Source organism: Portunus trituberculatus, chromosome 2 (genome assembly GCF_017591435.1).
Source record: "Portunus trituberculatus isolate SZX2019 chromosome 2, ASM1759143v1, whole genome shotgun sequence".
Lineage (NCBI taxonomy): Eukaryota > Metazoa > Arthropoda > Malacostraca > Decapoda > Portunidae > Portunus > Portunus trituberculatus.
The window spans coordinates 10612692-10628140 of record NC_059256.1 but is presented as its reverse complement, the minus strand read 5'-3'; the positions used below and the strand labels follow the sequence as shown (position 1 = coordinate 10628140).

Sequence of the window (15449 nt, the reverse complement as noted above, 5' to 3'; positions counted from 1 at the left end):
AACACACAAAACACCAAAACACCCCAAAACACACACAAAACACACCAAAACACACCAAAACACCCAAACACACCAAAACACACCCAAAACACCCAAACACACCCAAAACACACCAAAACACCCAAACAAACCAAAACACCCAAAACACCACAAAACACACCAAAACACACAAAAAAACACCAAAACACCCAGAACACCCTAAACACACCAAAACACCCAAAACACCCCAAAACACACCAAACACCAAAACACACCAAAACACCCAAAACACACAACCAAAACACCCAAAACATCAAAACACCAAAACACAAAACACACCAAAACACACCAAAATCATCAAACACCAAAACATCCAAAACACCAAAAACACACCATCAAAACACACCAAAACACACACACAACACAAAACACACCAAAACACAAAACACACCAAAACACAAAACATCAAAACACACCCATAAAACACCCAAAACACACCAAAACACCCAAAACACAAAACACACCAAAACAACCAAAACACACAAAATACCAAAAACACACATCAAAACACAACATCAAACACCAAAACACCCAAAAACACCTCAAAACACCCCAAAACAAAAACACAAAAACACCACAAAACACACAAAACACCCCAAAACACACCAAACATCCCAACACAAACACCACAAACACACCAAAACATCCAAACAAAACACCAAAACACCCCCAAAACACCCAAAACACCAAAAACATACCAAAACACCCCAAAATACCACAAAACACCACCAAAAAACACCCCAAAAAAACCCAAAACAAAACCCAAAACACACAAAACACCCAAAACATACCAAAAACACCACAAACACCCAAAACCCACCAAAACAAAAACACCCCAAAACACCCCAAAACACCCAAACACCAAACAAAACACCCACAAACACCCAAAACACCCCAAAACACACCCAAAACAAAAAACACCACAAAACACACCAAAATACCAAAACACCCAAACACCCAAACACACAAACACAAAACACCCAAAACACACCAAAACACCAAAACACCCAAAACACCCAAAACACCCAAAACACCACAAAACACACCAAAACACCACCAAAACACCCAAAAAACCCCAAAACCCCAAAACACCCCCAAACACCACAAAACAAAACACCCAAAACACCCCAAAACACCCCAAAACATACCCAAACACACACAAACACCCAAAAACACACCAAACACCACAAAACACCACAAACACCCAAAACAAAACACCACAAAACACCCCAAAACACCCCAAAACACCCAAACAAAACACCCAAACACCCAAAACACCCAACACCAAAACATACCCAAACACCCCAAAACACCACCCCAAAACACACCAAACACCACAAAACACCCCAAAACACACCAAAACACCACAAAACACCCAAACAAACAAACACCACAAACACCCAAAACACACCCAAAACACCCCAAAAACACCCAAAACACCCTAAACATACCCAAACACCACAAACACCCTAAAACACACCACAAACACAACAAAACACACAAACACACCCAAAAACACCCCACCACAAAACACCCCAAAACACCCCAAAACACCACAAAACACCAAAACACCCCAAAAAACAAACACCACAAACACCCTAAAACACCCAAACACACCAAAACACCCAAAACACAAACAAAACACACCCCAAAACACACCAAACACACAAAACACCACAAAACACCCCAAAACACACACAAACACCACAAAACACACCAAAACACACCAAAACACCCAAAACATACCTAAACACACACAAAACACCCAAAACACACACCAAAAACACCCTAAACACACCCAAACACACACAAAACACCCCAAACACCAAAAAACATACCCTAAACACCCCAAACACACCCAAACACCACAAAACACCCCAAAAACACACCAAAACACCCCAAAACACCCAAAACCCAAACACAAAACACAAAACACCCCAAAACACCCCAAAACACCACAAAACACCCTAAAACACACCAAAACATACCCAAACACCACAAAACACCCAAAACACACAAAACACCCCAAAACACACAAACAAACACCAAAACACCAAAACACAAAACACCCCAAACACCCAAAACACACAAAAACAAAACACCACAAACACACCCAAAAACACCCTAAAACACACCAAAACACACCAAAACACCCCACAAAACACCCCAAAACACCCTAAACACACCCTAAAACACCACATACCCAAACACATACACCAAACACCCATACCATAATACCACAAAACAAAACACACAAAAAAACATACAAAACACCACAAACACAAAAACACCCAAAACACCCCAAAACACACCAAAACATACCCAAACACCCCAAAAACACCCAAACCAAAAATACACCAAAACATACACCAAAACACCCACAAAACACACAACAAAACACACCACAAAACACACCAAAACACCCAAAACACAACACAAAACATCCCAAAACACACCAAAACACCACAAAACACCCCAAAACACACCAAAACACCACAAAACACCCCAAAACACACCAAAACACCCCAAAAACACACAAAAACACCCCAAAACACACCCAAACACCCCAAAAACACCACAAAACACACCAAAAACCCACAGGAAGACCCACCTTCAAAGCAGCAGTCCTTCTTGATACTGGCAATGACCTTCCTGACAGCCAGCACCAGGCCAGCCACCTTGACATTATGAGACAGTGACCTCCTTGTGATGGGCCCCAGACACAGAGGGCACTGGGCAGACCCCCTCGGCCGCCTCACTAGTTGCTGCACACACTCCCCACAGAAGGAGTGGCCACATTTTGTCGTTAGAGGTTTGTTTAGCATGTCCAAGCTGGGTGGTGGTGGTGGTGGTGAGAGAAAAATGTGTGTTATTTGGGAAGGAGGAGGGAGGGAAGGAGGGAGGGAGGGAGAGGGAGAGGGAGAGGGAGAGAGAGAGAGAGAGAAAAGAAAAGGAAGGAAGGAAGGAAGGAAGGAAAGAGAGAGAGAGAGAGAGAGAGAGAGAGAGAGAGAGAGAGAGAGAGAGAGAGAGAGAGAGAGAGAGAGAGAGAGAGAGAGAGAGAGAGAGAGAGAGAGAGAGAGAGAGAGAGAGAATTATTCTATCATTTTTCAACCTTTACACACTACCAGAAACACACACACACACACACACACACACACACACACACACACATGCCCGCTAGCTCATTGGTTAGAGCGCTGGCTTCACAAGCCAGAGGACCGGGGTTCGATTCCCCGGCCGGGTGGAGATATTTGGGTGTGTCTCCTTTCACGTGTAGCCCCTGTTCACTGTTCACTGTTCAGTGTTCATTGTTCACTGTTCAGTGTTCAGTGTTCAGTGTTGAGTGTTCACCTAGCAGTGAGTAGGTACGGGATGTAAATCGAGGAGTTGTGACCTTGTTGTCCCGGTGTGTGGTGTGTGCCTGGTCTCAGGCCTATCCGAAGATCGGAAATAATGAGCTCTGAGCTCGTTCCGTAGGGTAACGTCTGGCTGTCTCGTCAGAGACTGCAGCAGATCAAACAGTGAAACACACACACACACACACACACCCGGTAGCTCAGTGGTTGAGCGCTGGCTTCACAAGCCAGAGGACCAGTGTTCGATTCCCCGGCCGGGTGGAGATATTTGGGTGTGTCTCCTTTGACGTGTAGCCCCTGTTCACTGTTCACTGTTCACTGTTGTTGTCCCGGTGTGTGGTGTGTGCCTGGTCTCAGGCCTATCCCAAGATCGGAAATAATGAGCTCTGAGCTTGTTCCGTAGGGTAATGTCTGGCTGTCTCGTCAGAGACTGCAGCAGATCAAACAAACAGTGAAACACACACACACACTATAATAAGACCCAGATTGGAATATGCAGGAGTAGTGTGGACCCCTCATAAAAAGAAACACATAAGGAAATTGGAGACTACAAAAAATGGCTACAAGAATGGTTCCAGAATTTGAAGGGATGACATATGAGGAGAGACTAAAGGCTATGGATCTACCAACCCTGGAACAAAGAAGAGAGAGAGAGAGAGGGGATCTGATACAAGTTTATAAATTGATCAATGGAATGGACCAAGTGGATATTGAGAAACTGATCCTGAGAGAAGAATATGACACTAGAAGCACAAGATCGCATAGTAAAAAGCTGAGGAAGGGAAGATGTCTGAGAGATGTTAAAAAATAGAGTTTCTCACAAAGATGTGTTGAGGCGTGGAACAGTTTGAGTGAGGAAGTGGTGTCACCAACGAGTGTGCACAGCTTCAAAGAAACATTGGATAAGTGTAGATATGGAGACGGGGCCACACCACCGTAAAGCACACACACACACACACACACACACACACACACACACACACACACAGTACTCACCATATGTTGCATTTGAGCGCCTGTTGCATGTTCTGTAGGATAGCATTCATTTTGTCCAGCTGTGCGTCCATCCTGCACTCCTGTCATCACCCTACAGACACAGAGACTGATTTACAACCACCGTTCATTTTACCAGACCAAATGTTGCAGGTAGTGGTCCCAATAATGCAAAAGTCCAGATAATATAAATAGTTCCTTGTTTGCTCCTGTCATCACCCTACACACACACACACACACACACACACACACACACACACACACACACACACACACACACACAGATTGATTTAGTTCACCCTCGTTTTGCCAGATGCCTACTGAAACAATAACTTACTCCCAGCGAGTTCTGCCCCTCTACCCTTTCACAGAGATTTCCATCCTTGGAGATTTCCCTGTTCACCACCAGCTTTGGCTTTCCTCTCCCTTCACTGACCACCCTGGTGAACTAGCCTTCAACTTTGCTATCCTCCATGACCTGGAGCAACTGGTGCAACACCCTACTCGTATTCCTGACCGTCTTGGAGACACGCCCAACATTCTTGATCTCTTCCTCACCTCTAATCCTTCTGCTTATGCTGTCACCCTTTCATCTCCGTTGGGCTCCTCCGATCACAATCTCATTTCTGTATCTTGTCCTATTTCTCCAATCCCTCCACAGGATCCCCCAAAGCAAAGGTGCCTCTGGCGTTTTGCCTCTGGCAGCTGGGGGACCTGAGGAGGTATTATGGTGATTTTCCCTGGAATGATTACTGCTTCTGTGTCGGAGAGCCATCTCTGTGTGGTGAACGCATAACAGAGGTGATAGTGTCTGGCATGGAGGCGTACATTCCTCATTCTTTATCTCAACCTAAACCTTCTCAACCTTGGTTTAACTCAGCCTGTTCTCGTGCTATACATGATACAGAGGTTGCCCACAAAAGGTACTTGAGCCTTCCATCTCCTGAATCTCACACACTTTATATCTCTGCCTGGAATCATGCCAAGTCTGTTCTTCAACTTGCCAAACACTCCTTCATAAATAGAAAATGTCAAAATCTTTCAAACTCAAACTCCCCTCAAGACTTCTGGCATCTGGCCAAAAACATCTCAAATAACTTCACTTCTTCATCTTTCCCTCCTTTATTTCATCCTGACGGCACCAGTGCAGTGCCATCTCTTCTGTCTCTAAAGCTGAACTCTTCTCTCAAACCTTTGCCCACAACTCCACCTTGGACGATTCTGGGCTTGTCCCTCCCTCTCCTCCTCCCTCTGACTATTTCATGTCTACACTTAAAGTTCATCGTAATGATGTTTTCCATGCCCTTGCTGGCCTAAACCCTGGGAAGGCTTATGGACCTGATGGCTGGCGTGTCCCTCCCATTGTTCTCAAAAACTGTGCTTCCGTGCTTGCACCTTGCCTGGCCAAACTCTTCCAACTTTGTCTATCGACTTGTACCTTTCCTTCCTGCTGGAAGTTCACCTACATTCAGCCTGTTCCTAAAAAGGGTGACCGTTCTAACCCCTCAAACTACCGTCCTATAGCTTTAATCTCTTGCTTGTCTAAAGTTTTTGAATCTATCCTGAATAGGAAGATTCTCAAACATGTGTCACTTCACAATCTTGTGTGTGATGGCCAGTATGGCTTCCGTCAAGGTCGCTCTACTGGTGATCTTCTGGCTTTCCTCACTGAGTCTTGGTCATCCTCTTTTAGAGATTTCGGTGAAACTTTTGCTGTCGCGTTAGACATCAAAAGCTTTTGATAGAGTCTGGCACAAAGCTCTGATTTGAAACCTGCCCTCCTACGGCTTCTATCCTTCTCTCTGCAACTTTATCTCAAGTTTCCTTTCCGACCGCTCTATTGCTGCTGTGGTAGACGGCCACTGTTCTTCTCCTAACCCTATTAATAGTGGTGTTCCTCAGGGTTCTGTCCTGTCACCCACTCTCTTTCTATTACTCATTAATGACCTTCTTAACCAAACTTGTTGCCCTATCCACTCCTACGCTGATGACACCACCCTACATCTTTCCACGTCCTTTCAGAGACGTCCAACCCTTCAGGAAGTCAACAGATCACGCAGGGACGCCACAGAACGCCTCACTTCTGATCTCTCTAAGATTTCCGATTGGGGCAGAGAAAACTTGTCAGTGTTCAATGCCTCACAAACTTGTCAGTGTTCAATGCCTCACAAACTTGTCAGTGTTCAATGCCTCACAAACTTGTCAGTGTTCAATGCCTCACAAACTTGTCAGTGTTCAATGCCTCACAAACTTGTCAGTGTTCAATGCCTCACAAACTTGTCAGTGTTCAATGCCTCACAAACTTGTCAGTGTTCAATGCCTCACAAACTTGTCAGTGTTCAATGCCTCACAAACTTGTCAGTGTTCAATGCCTCACAAACTTGTCAGTGTTCAATGCCTCACAAACTTGTCAGTGTTCAATGCCTCACAAACTCAATTCCTCCATCTATCAACTGGACACAACCTTCCAGACAACTATCCCCTCTTCTTCAGTGACACTCAACTGTCTCCCTCTTCCACACTAAAAATTCTTGGTCTGTCTATTTGATGACTTTCCACAGCTTCAGAAACTCATGTGGGGATTAAAATAGTGAAGACTGTGGCCATTAATCTTGTGATCTCCATACACCCTTCCTAATGTCAATAAAATGGTCTAATGGTACACAAAACTCAAGGTAAAAATGTGTCCCAGTACTGAAGGGGTTAAAATAGTGAAGACTGTGGCCATTAATCTTGTGACCTCCATACACCCTTCCTAATGTCAATAAAATGGTCTAATGGTACACAAAACTCAAGGTAAAAATGTGCCCCAGTACTGAAGGGGTTAAAATAGTGAAGACTGTGGCCATTAATCTTGTGACCTCCATACACCCTTCCTAATGTCAATAAAATGGTCTAATGGTACACAAAACTCAAGGTAAAAATGTGCCCCAGTACTGAAGGGGTTAAAATAGTGAAGACTGTGGCCATTAATCTTGAGACCTCCATAGACCCTTCCTAATGTCAATAAAATGGTCTGATGGTACACAAAACTCAAGGTAAAAATGTGTCCCAGTACTGAAGGGGTTAAAATAGTGAAGACTGTGGCCATTAATCTTGTGACCTCCATAGACCCTTCCAAATGTCAATAAAATGGTCTAATGGTACACAAAGCTCAAGGTAAAAATGTGTCCCAGCACTGAAGGGGTTAAAATAGTGAAGACTGTGGCCATTAATCTTGTGACCTTCATAGACCCTTCCTAATGTCAATAAAATGGTCTAATGGTACACAAAACTCAAGGTAAAAATGTGTCCCAGTACTGAAGGGGTTAAAATAGTGAAGACTGTGGCCATTAATCTTGTGACCTACATAGACCCTTCCTAATGTCAATAATATGGTCTAATGGTACACAAAACTCAAGGTAAAAATGTGTCCCAGCACTGAAGGGGTTAAAATAGTGAAGACTGTTGCCATTAATCTTGTGACCTCCATAGACCCTTCCTAATGTCAATAAAATGGTCTTCACTATTTCAACCCCTTCAGTACTGGGACACATTTTTACCTTGAGTTTTGTGTATCATTAGACCATTTTATTGACATTAGGAAGGGTCTATGGAGGTCACAAGATTAATGGCCACAGTCTTCACTATTTTAATCCCCACATGAGTTTCCGAAGCTGTGGAAAGTCACCAAATAGTCACCAGAGTGAATATGGAAACACATCATGCTACTGAAGAGGCTAAAGACTTAGGAGTAACACACACACACACACACACACACACACACACAAATAAATTAACCATAGTTTCATAAGACCATATGCACATTTTTCCTTATTTCTCTTATCTGACAGGCTGTTTATGAGTCAATTAACACCACAGCCCTCCACAGTACTTATATACACCACTTAGAATAGCTGTTAAGTGCCTCACATCCCTGGTTTAGAAAATATCAACAAAAAGGATAAAATTACTGACATCAAAACACACCCCGCCACATTTCTCTTATTTGACAGGCTGTTTATAAGTTACTTAACACTACAACCCTCCACAGTGCTTATATCCACTACTTAGAATGCCTGCCACAGTACTTATATCCGCTACTTAGAATGCCTGTTAAGTGCCTCGCGTCCCTGGTTTAGAAAATATCAACAAAAAGGATAAAATTACTGACATCAACACTCCTCCACATTTCTACTTATTTCTCTCATTTGACGGGCTATTTAAGAGTCACTTAACACTCCAACCTTCCACAGTACTTATATACACCACTTACAATGGCTGTTAAGTGCCTCGCGTCCCTGGTTTAGAAAATAATGACAAAAAGGATAGAATTACTGACAACAAGACACACTCCGCCACATTTTTACTTATTTATCTTAGTTGACGGGCTATTTAGGAGTCACTTAACACTACAAACCCTCCACAGTACTTATATACACCACCTACAATGGCTATTAAGTGTGTCTCTTCCCTGGTTTACAAAATATTAACAAAAAACATAAACTCATACAATCTTCATTTTCGCGCCAAAAGTTTCATAATCCCACTTGGCCCATCAGCTGATCTTATTTTCCTTATTCTGAGTTAATTATCCCTCAAATTCATGCTCCCCTTAGGTCTACTGGTGCTCTAAGTGTTCCCCCATAGGCCTACAGTGCCCAGGGTGTGGTAATAGGCCTACTCACGGTGTAAATAAGGAATATCACCTAGGCGAGGAGAAACTAGAAGGAATCGTAAACAAATCCCAGTGGTTTTAGACAAATGTTTTTGGTATAACTCTTTCTGCATTTGTTTTATATTTTAGTATTAAAATATGTTGTTTAAAATTATTTTGTGTTATTTTTTATATTTATTTAATAGGATTATTCGCTAGTTTAGTTTTTAGTAAGTTTTATCTTGAGTATGACATCTTTCGTGATTATGAACAAAATGCTTTAGTCACATTATATAATTATTTGCTATTAAAACTCTCTATTATATTTCAAAATGTGGTTCTTATTTACTTTCAATATCAATGTTTTGTGCTTAGATAATTTTCAGTAACTGCTTATTATAATGCCAAAGGGAAGTAAGTTGCCAATATTAATCTGAGCTTTTACAAACATGATTTTAAAGTATACCAAAAATGAAAGGCTGAATTAAATGTTTTTTACTGTATCATCTTGTTTTATTGATAACTTCCTGAAAAAAAAATGCATATAAATTAAATGTATACATCACATTTATATATCCATTCACTTACACGTATATCTATTCATCTATTCCCATTCATTTATTTACCTATTAATTTTTTTCTAATACCAAACATAAATCTCGTCCAAAAATAAGAAATCCTTTATTACTCATTATTAACCAAAAATCTTAACAAACTCACACTTCCATGACGTCATTGAGCCCCATGACTGCATGACACTTGCTAATTTTACGGGGTGATAAAAACAAAAACCAAATAATTAAAATATACAAGAAAAATCATTTAAAAAGTCGTAAAGGTTAATAAAATGACACACTGAGACGCGAGACTAATGAAAAAGTGTCGTATCATTGGATCACGTGACGAATATTGATGATTTGCGAGACTCGATTTTGCATCACCTTACGTAACAGAGAGAGAGAGAGAGAGAGAGAGAGAGAGAGAGAAAAGAAAGCATATTACCAGCAGAGAGAGAGAGAGAGAGAGAGAGAGAGAGAGAGAGAGAATAGACCAGAGAGAGAGAGAGAGAGAGAGAGAGAGAGAGAGAGAGAGAGAGAGAGAGAGAGAGAGTAAAAAGAAAGAATATTACCAGCAGAGAGAGAGAGAGTAAAAAGAAAGAATATTACCAGCAGAGAGAGAGAGAGAGAGAGAGAGAGAGAGAGAGAGAGAGAGTTTTTAAGGGTGTTTTTATAGTTCTAGAGGCAGAGTGACAACATTTCTTCATTATTAACAGGAGAAACTCTTGAAAACCACGCTATATAGTAACTCTGACCTCTGGCTTCACTCTGACAACACTTCTGCCGCGCGTCTCCATTGTTTTCAAAAGCCTCTACATCATTATAGTTATAGACAAGCTTTTAATGTTGTTTTTGTGGTTCTAGTGACAGATTAACAAAATTTCTACGCATAAAAGGCTCTAATTTAAGTGATGCGGTTTTTTAAGGGTGTTTTTGTGGTTGTAGTGGCAGATTAACAAAATTTCTACTCGTGAGAGGCTCTAGTTTAAGTGACGCGGGTTTTTAAGGTGTTTTTGTGGTTGTAGTGACAGATTAACAACATTTCTACACTCCAAAGGCTCTAGTTGAAGTGATGCGGTTTTTAAGGGTGTTTTTAAGGTTGTAGTGACAGACTATCAACATTTCTACACTTCAAAGGCTCTAGTTTAAGTGAAGCGGGTTTTTTAGGGTGTTTTTGAGGTTGTAGTGACAGATTAACAACATTTCTACACTCCAAAGGCTCTAGTTGAAGCGATGCGGGTTTTTAAGGGTGTTTTTAAGGTTGTAGTGACAGATTATCAACATTTCTACACTCCAAAGGCTCTAGTTGAAATGAGCGGGTTTTTAAAGGTGTTTTTGTGATTGTAGTGACAGATTAACAACATTTCTACTTTTAAAAGGCTCTAATTTAAGTGACGCGGTTTTTTAAGGGTGTTTTTGTGGTTGTAGTGACAGATTAACAACATTTCTACTCTTAAAAGGCTCTAATTTAACTGACGCGGTTTTTTAAGGGTATTTTTTGTGGTTGTAATATCAGAGTAACAATATTTCTACGCATGAAAGGCTAAAATTGAAGTGACGTGGGTTTTAAGAATGTTTCTACACTCCAAAGGCTCTAGTTGAAGTGACGTGGGTTTTTAAGAGTGTTTTTGTGGTTCCAGTGACAAATTAACAACATTTCTACACTTCAAAGGCTCTAATTGAAGTGAAGCGGGTTTTTAAGAGTTTTTTTTTCCCCTTATCAAGTTTACGTGTGGCCACAAACAATAACAAAAATAAGTGTGTTACTGTCAGCTGAGAGGAGGAGGAGGAGGAGGAGGAGGAGGAGGAGGAGGAGAGAAGAGAGAGCATATCTAGAGTCCCAAATTAGAGAGAGAGAGAGAGAGAGAGAGAGAGAGAGAGAGAGAGAGAGAGAGAGAGTGGTAGTAGTAGTAGTAGTAGTAGTAGTAGTAGTAGTAGTAGTAGTAGCAGTAGTAGTAGTAGTAGTAGTAGTAGTAGTAGTAGTAGTAGTAGTAGTAGTAGTAGTAGTAGTAGTAGTAGTAGTAGTAGTAGTAGTAGTGTTAGTAGTAGTAGTAGAAGTGGTAGTTGTAGTGATAGTAGCAGCAGTAGTAATAGTAGTAGAAATTAGAAAAAAGATGAGAGAAAAAATAATATTGGAATGAATGAAGAAACATAATGACAGGTGTTGTTTGAGGGACATTATATAGACAGCTGTTAGAAAAGGAAATATGAATGTTTTGTAGATAAACACACCAAAATAAATAAATAAATAAATAAATAAATTGATAAAAGGAAAAAAAAAAAGAGGGAGAAAAGAATATTAGAAGGAATGAAGGAAAGATATGGCTGGTGTTTTGAAGGACATTTTGAAGCTCATAAATTAAACATGAAGCCTCGTCTTGAAATGCTCTGTGACTTCCGTGTCTGTACATTATCCTGTAGTCTGTCCATATAAACAGTATTATAGTGAAATATATTGACTTATTAATGGCTATAGAGAAAGAAGTATAAGAAAGAACTGATTTAAAACAATATAAAGATGTATGGCTGCTATTAGCCTTAACCCCTTCGGCACCAGGATGTAAGCTATTTTCATCTATAGTTTTAAGTGTGATTAGACGATTGTATTGACATTATGAAGGGTCTATGGAGGTCAGAGGTTTAATGGCCAGAGTCTTCACTATTTCAATCCCCACGTCAGTTTGTGAAGCTGTATAAAATCATCAAATAGTAACCACAATGAGTGCGGAAATGTGTAATGGTGCTGAAGGGGTTAAATTGTCAAGTATTATAGCGAAATATATTGAATTATTAATGGCTATAGAGAAAGAAGTGTAAGAAGGAAGGGATTTCAAACAATGTAAAGATGTATATGGCTGCGTTTCGTCTATTGATCTTAAATAAATTGACAAGTATTATAGCGAAATATATTGAATTATTAATGGCTATAGAGTAAGAAGTATACGAAGGAAAGTATTTAAAACAATATAAAAATGCGTGTTATCTACTCGCCTAAATTGTCAAGTATTATAGCGAAATATACTGAATTATTAATGGCTATAGAGAAAGAAGTGTAAAGATTCCAAACAATGTAAAGATGTATAGATATGACTGCATTTCATCTATTGGCCTTAAATAAATCGTTAGATATTTCACTACTATAACGAAATACTGAAATATTCATGGCTATAAAGTAAGAAGTAACATAATAGGGAAAGTATTTAAAACAATGTAAAGATGTATGGCTGCATTTCATATTTTGCATTTTTCTTTTTATTTTATTTAATTTTTGCCTGAAACTGAGTAGCTACCATAACGAAATACACTTTAATATAAGCAGAATAAGAGACAACACATTAAAAACAGATTAAAACAATGAAAAGAGGCTTAACCACCACACGAGATAAGTCAAACAAGAAAGATTAGATTATGTATTCCTAATTTCACCATTAACGCAACAATCTGGCAATGAATCAGTCACATATACCGTGCGTACTAATTAAACATGTATGAAGTGAAGAATAAGAAGTAGGATTTTAAAACAATGAAAAGATACGAGACTACACGAGACGGCATGATAAGAAAGATGTAGCCTACACCCTCTCATTCCACCACGAGCATTGATGTACTATAAAGAGTAATAGATAAATAGATAACACAGTATAGAGATTTAAAACAATGAAAAGAGCAATAGATAAGCCAAATGAGAAAGATGTACACCCCCTCTCATTCCACCACGAGCATTGATATGTTTTAAAGAGTAATGGATAAATAGATAACACAGTATTTAAAACAATGAAAAGATGAAAGACCAAAACAATAGATAAGCCAAATTTCGTGACGAGCACTGATTGATTGATTGAGACATTTATTGTTGAATTAATAAATAAATACAACAAAGGAGGAGGATGGACCCTGCCACCCCCCGCCCCCTGGGCAAAGACTCAAGGTTAAAGACTCAAAAATCAAACACTGGACAGTATACACAACAAGAATACAAGTACTTCAATAAATGAATCGAGATATTGCACACCTTATTGCCTGCACACCCTACAGTCTGGGGGCAAACTGAGGATACTCCCTGAGTGTGTCCCTGAGAGTGGCTGAGTCTAGGAGATGGTCAGTGAGGCTGTACAAGTCACGCTGACCTTGTGGCCTAAATTTACCAATGAGAGGACATTCCATGATATAGTGAGGCAGAGTGTGTCCCCTTGGTGCACCACACACCACACACCACGCAATAGTGAGGCAGAGTGTGTCCCCTTGGTGCACCACACACCACACACCACGCAATAGTGAGGCAGAGTGTGTCCCCTTGGTGCACCACACACCACACACCACGCAATAGTGAGGCAGAGTGTGTCCCCTTGGTGCACCACACACACACACACCCCTTGGTGCACACACACGCAATAGTGAGGCAGAGTGTGTCCCCTTGGTGCACCACACACACACACACACACCACGCAATAGTGAGGCAGAGTGTGTCCCCTTGGTGCACCACACACCACACAACGCAATAGTGAGGCAGAGTGTGTCCCCTTGGTGCACCACACACACACACCACGCACACCACGCAATAGTGAGGCAGAGTGTGTCCCCTTGGTGCACCACACACACACACACACCACGCAATAGTGAGGCAGAGTGTGTCCCCTTGGTGCACCACACACCACACACCACACACCACGCAATAGTGAGGCAGAGTGTGTCCCCTTGGTGCACCACACACCACACCACACACCACGCAATAGTGAGGCAGAGTGTGTCCCTTGGTGCACACACACAGCACACACCTCACACCACGCAATAGTGAGGCAGTGTGTCCCCTTGGTGCAGCACACACCACACAGCACACAGCAGGAGAAGCACTCGCTTCCCAAAAGTATTTGTAGCCTAATCTGAGCCTCACTGCCACCCTGTCATGTGATGCAGTGTGTCTCCCGTAGGTGTAGGCACAGCTCTGGGAGACACAGCATAGTGAAGACTAGTGCCACAGTGCCACAGTGCCACTGCCCCTATGGCAACAAAGCTCCAACTGATCACTAATGCTACTTTGTACAAAGTCCTTAATGCTACTCTTAACACAGCCCAGAGTGTGCTCAGTGCCAGGGTCCACTGTGGCGCTGTGGCACTGTGTCATCTTGTAGGGCACACTGAGCAAGGTGGTCTGCTTTTCATTTAGCGGGACACCCACATGAGAGGGTATCCAGGTGAAATGGACCGTGGCACCAGCACCTTCTAGGGCGTGGATGAGATCAAGACACTTATTAACTAGATCACAGTCCATGGTGGGGGGGGAGGGAGGTGGATTGAAGGGCGTACAATGCAGCCTGACTGTCAATAAAGAAATATACATTGTTATGGAGAGGCGCCACAATGTGGAGCGCCTCCAGTACAGCATACAGTTCTGCTCTAGTGGAAGACATGGGTGCAGGGAGCCGCCTGGAAACCTCAGTGTCAGTGTAGAGACTGGCAGAGATGTAGTCACGGATGAACAGCCCACATCCAGACCTGCTGCCATTGACTGACCCATCACAATAAACATGAATAGCCTGAACGTGTGGGTACTTGGACAATTTAGTCATGAACATGTCTTGCAGCACATGAGGGAGCCAGTCCCTCTTGGGCTGATGCAGAGAGTGAATATCAACACTGACACGGTGAGGGTTCCAGGCGGGTTGCAGCGGTGACATAACAACGTTAATACAAGCCTCGGCTACACCTACACTTGTCAGTACTCCCAAGATCTTCCTGAGGTATGGTGTTGTAGGAGTGCGAGGATCATGATACAGGGGGTCAGTGATCCCTTTAGAGAGTCAGAGCCCGTGCATAGCATCCGACTAATTGTGCGACAAGTCATTTCCTGCACCCTGCACATAATACTCG

General features: G+C 41.7%; 1 pseudogene; it reads right to left on the bottom strand.

Annotated features, from left to right (window-relative positions):
- The window catches only part of LOC123506865, a 35962-nt pseudogene extending 26844 nt beyond the window's left edge, over positions 1-9118 (bottom strand).
- Between the last annotated feature and the right edge of the window lie 6331 nt (positions 9119-15449).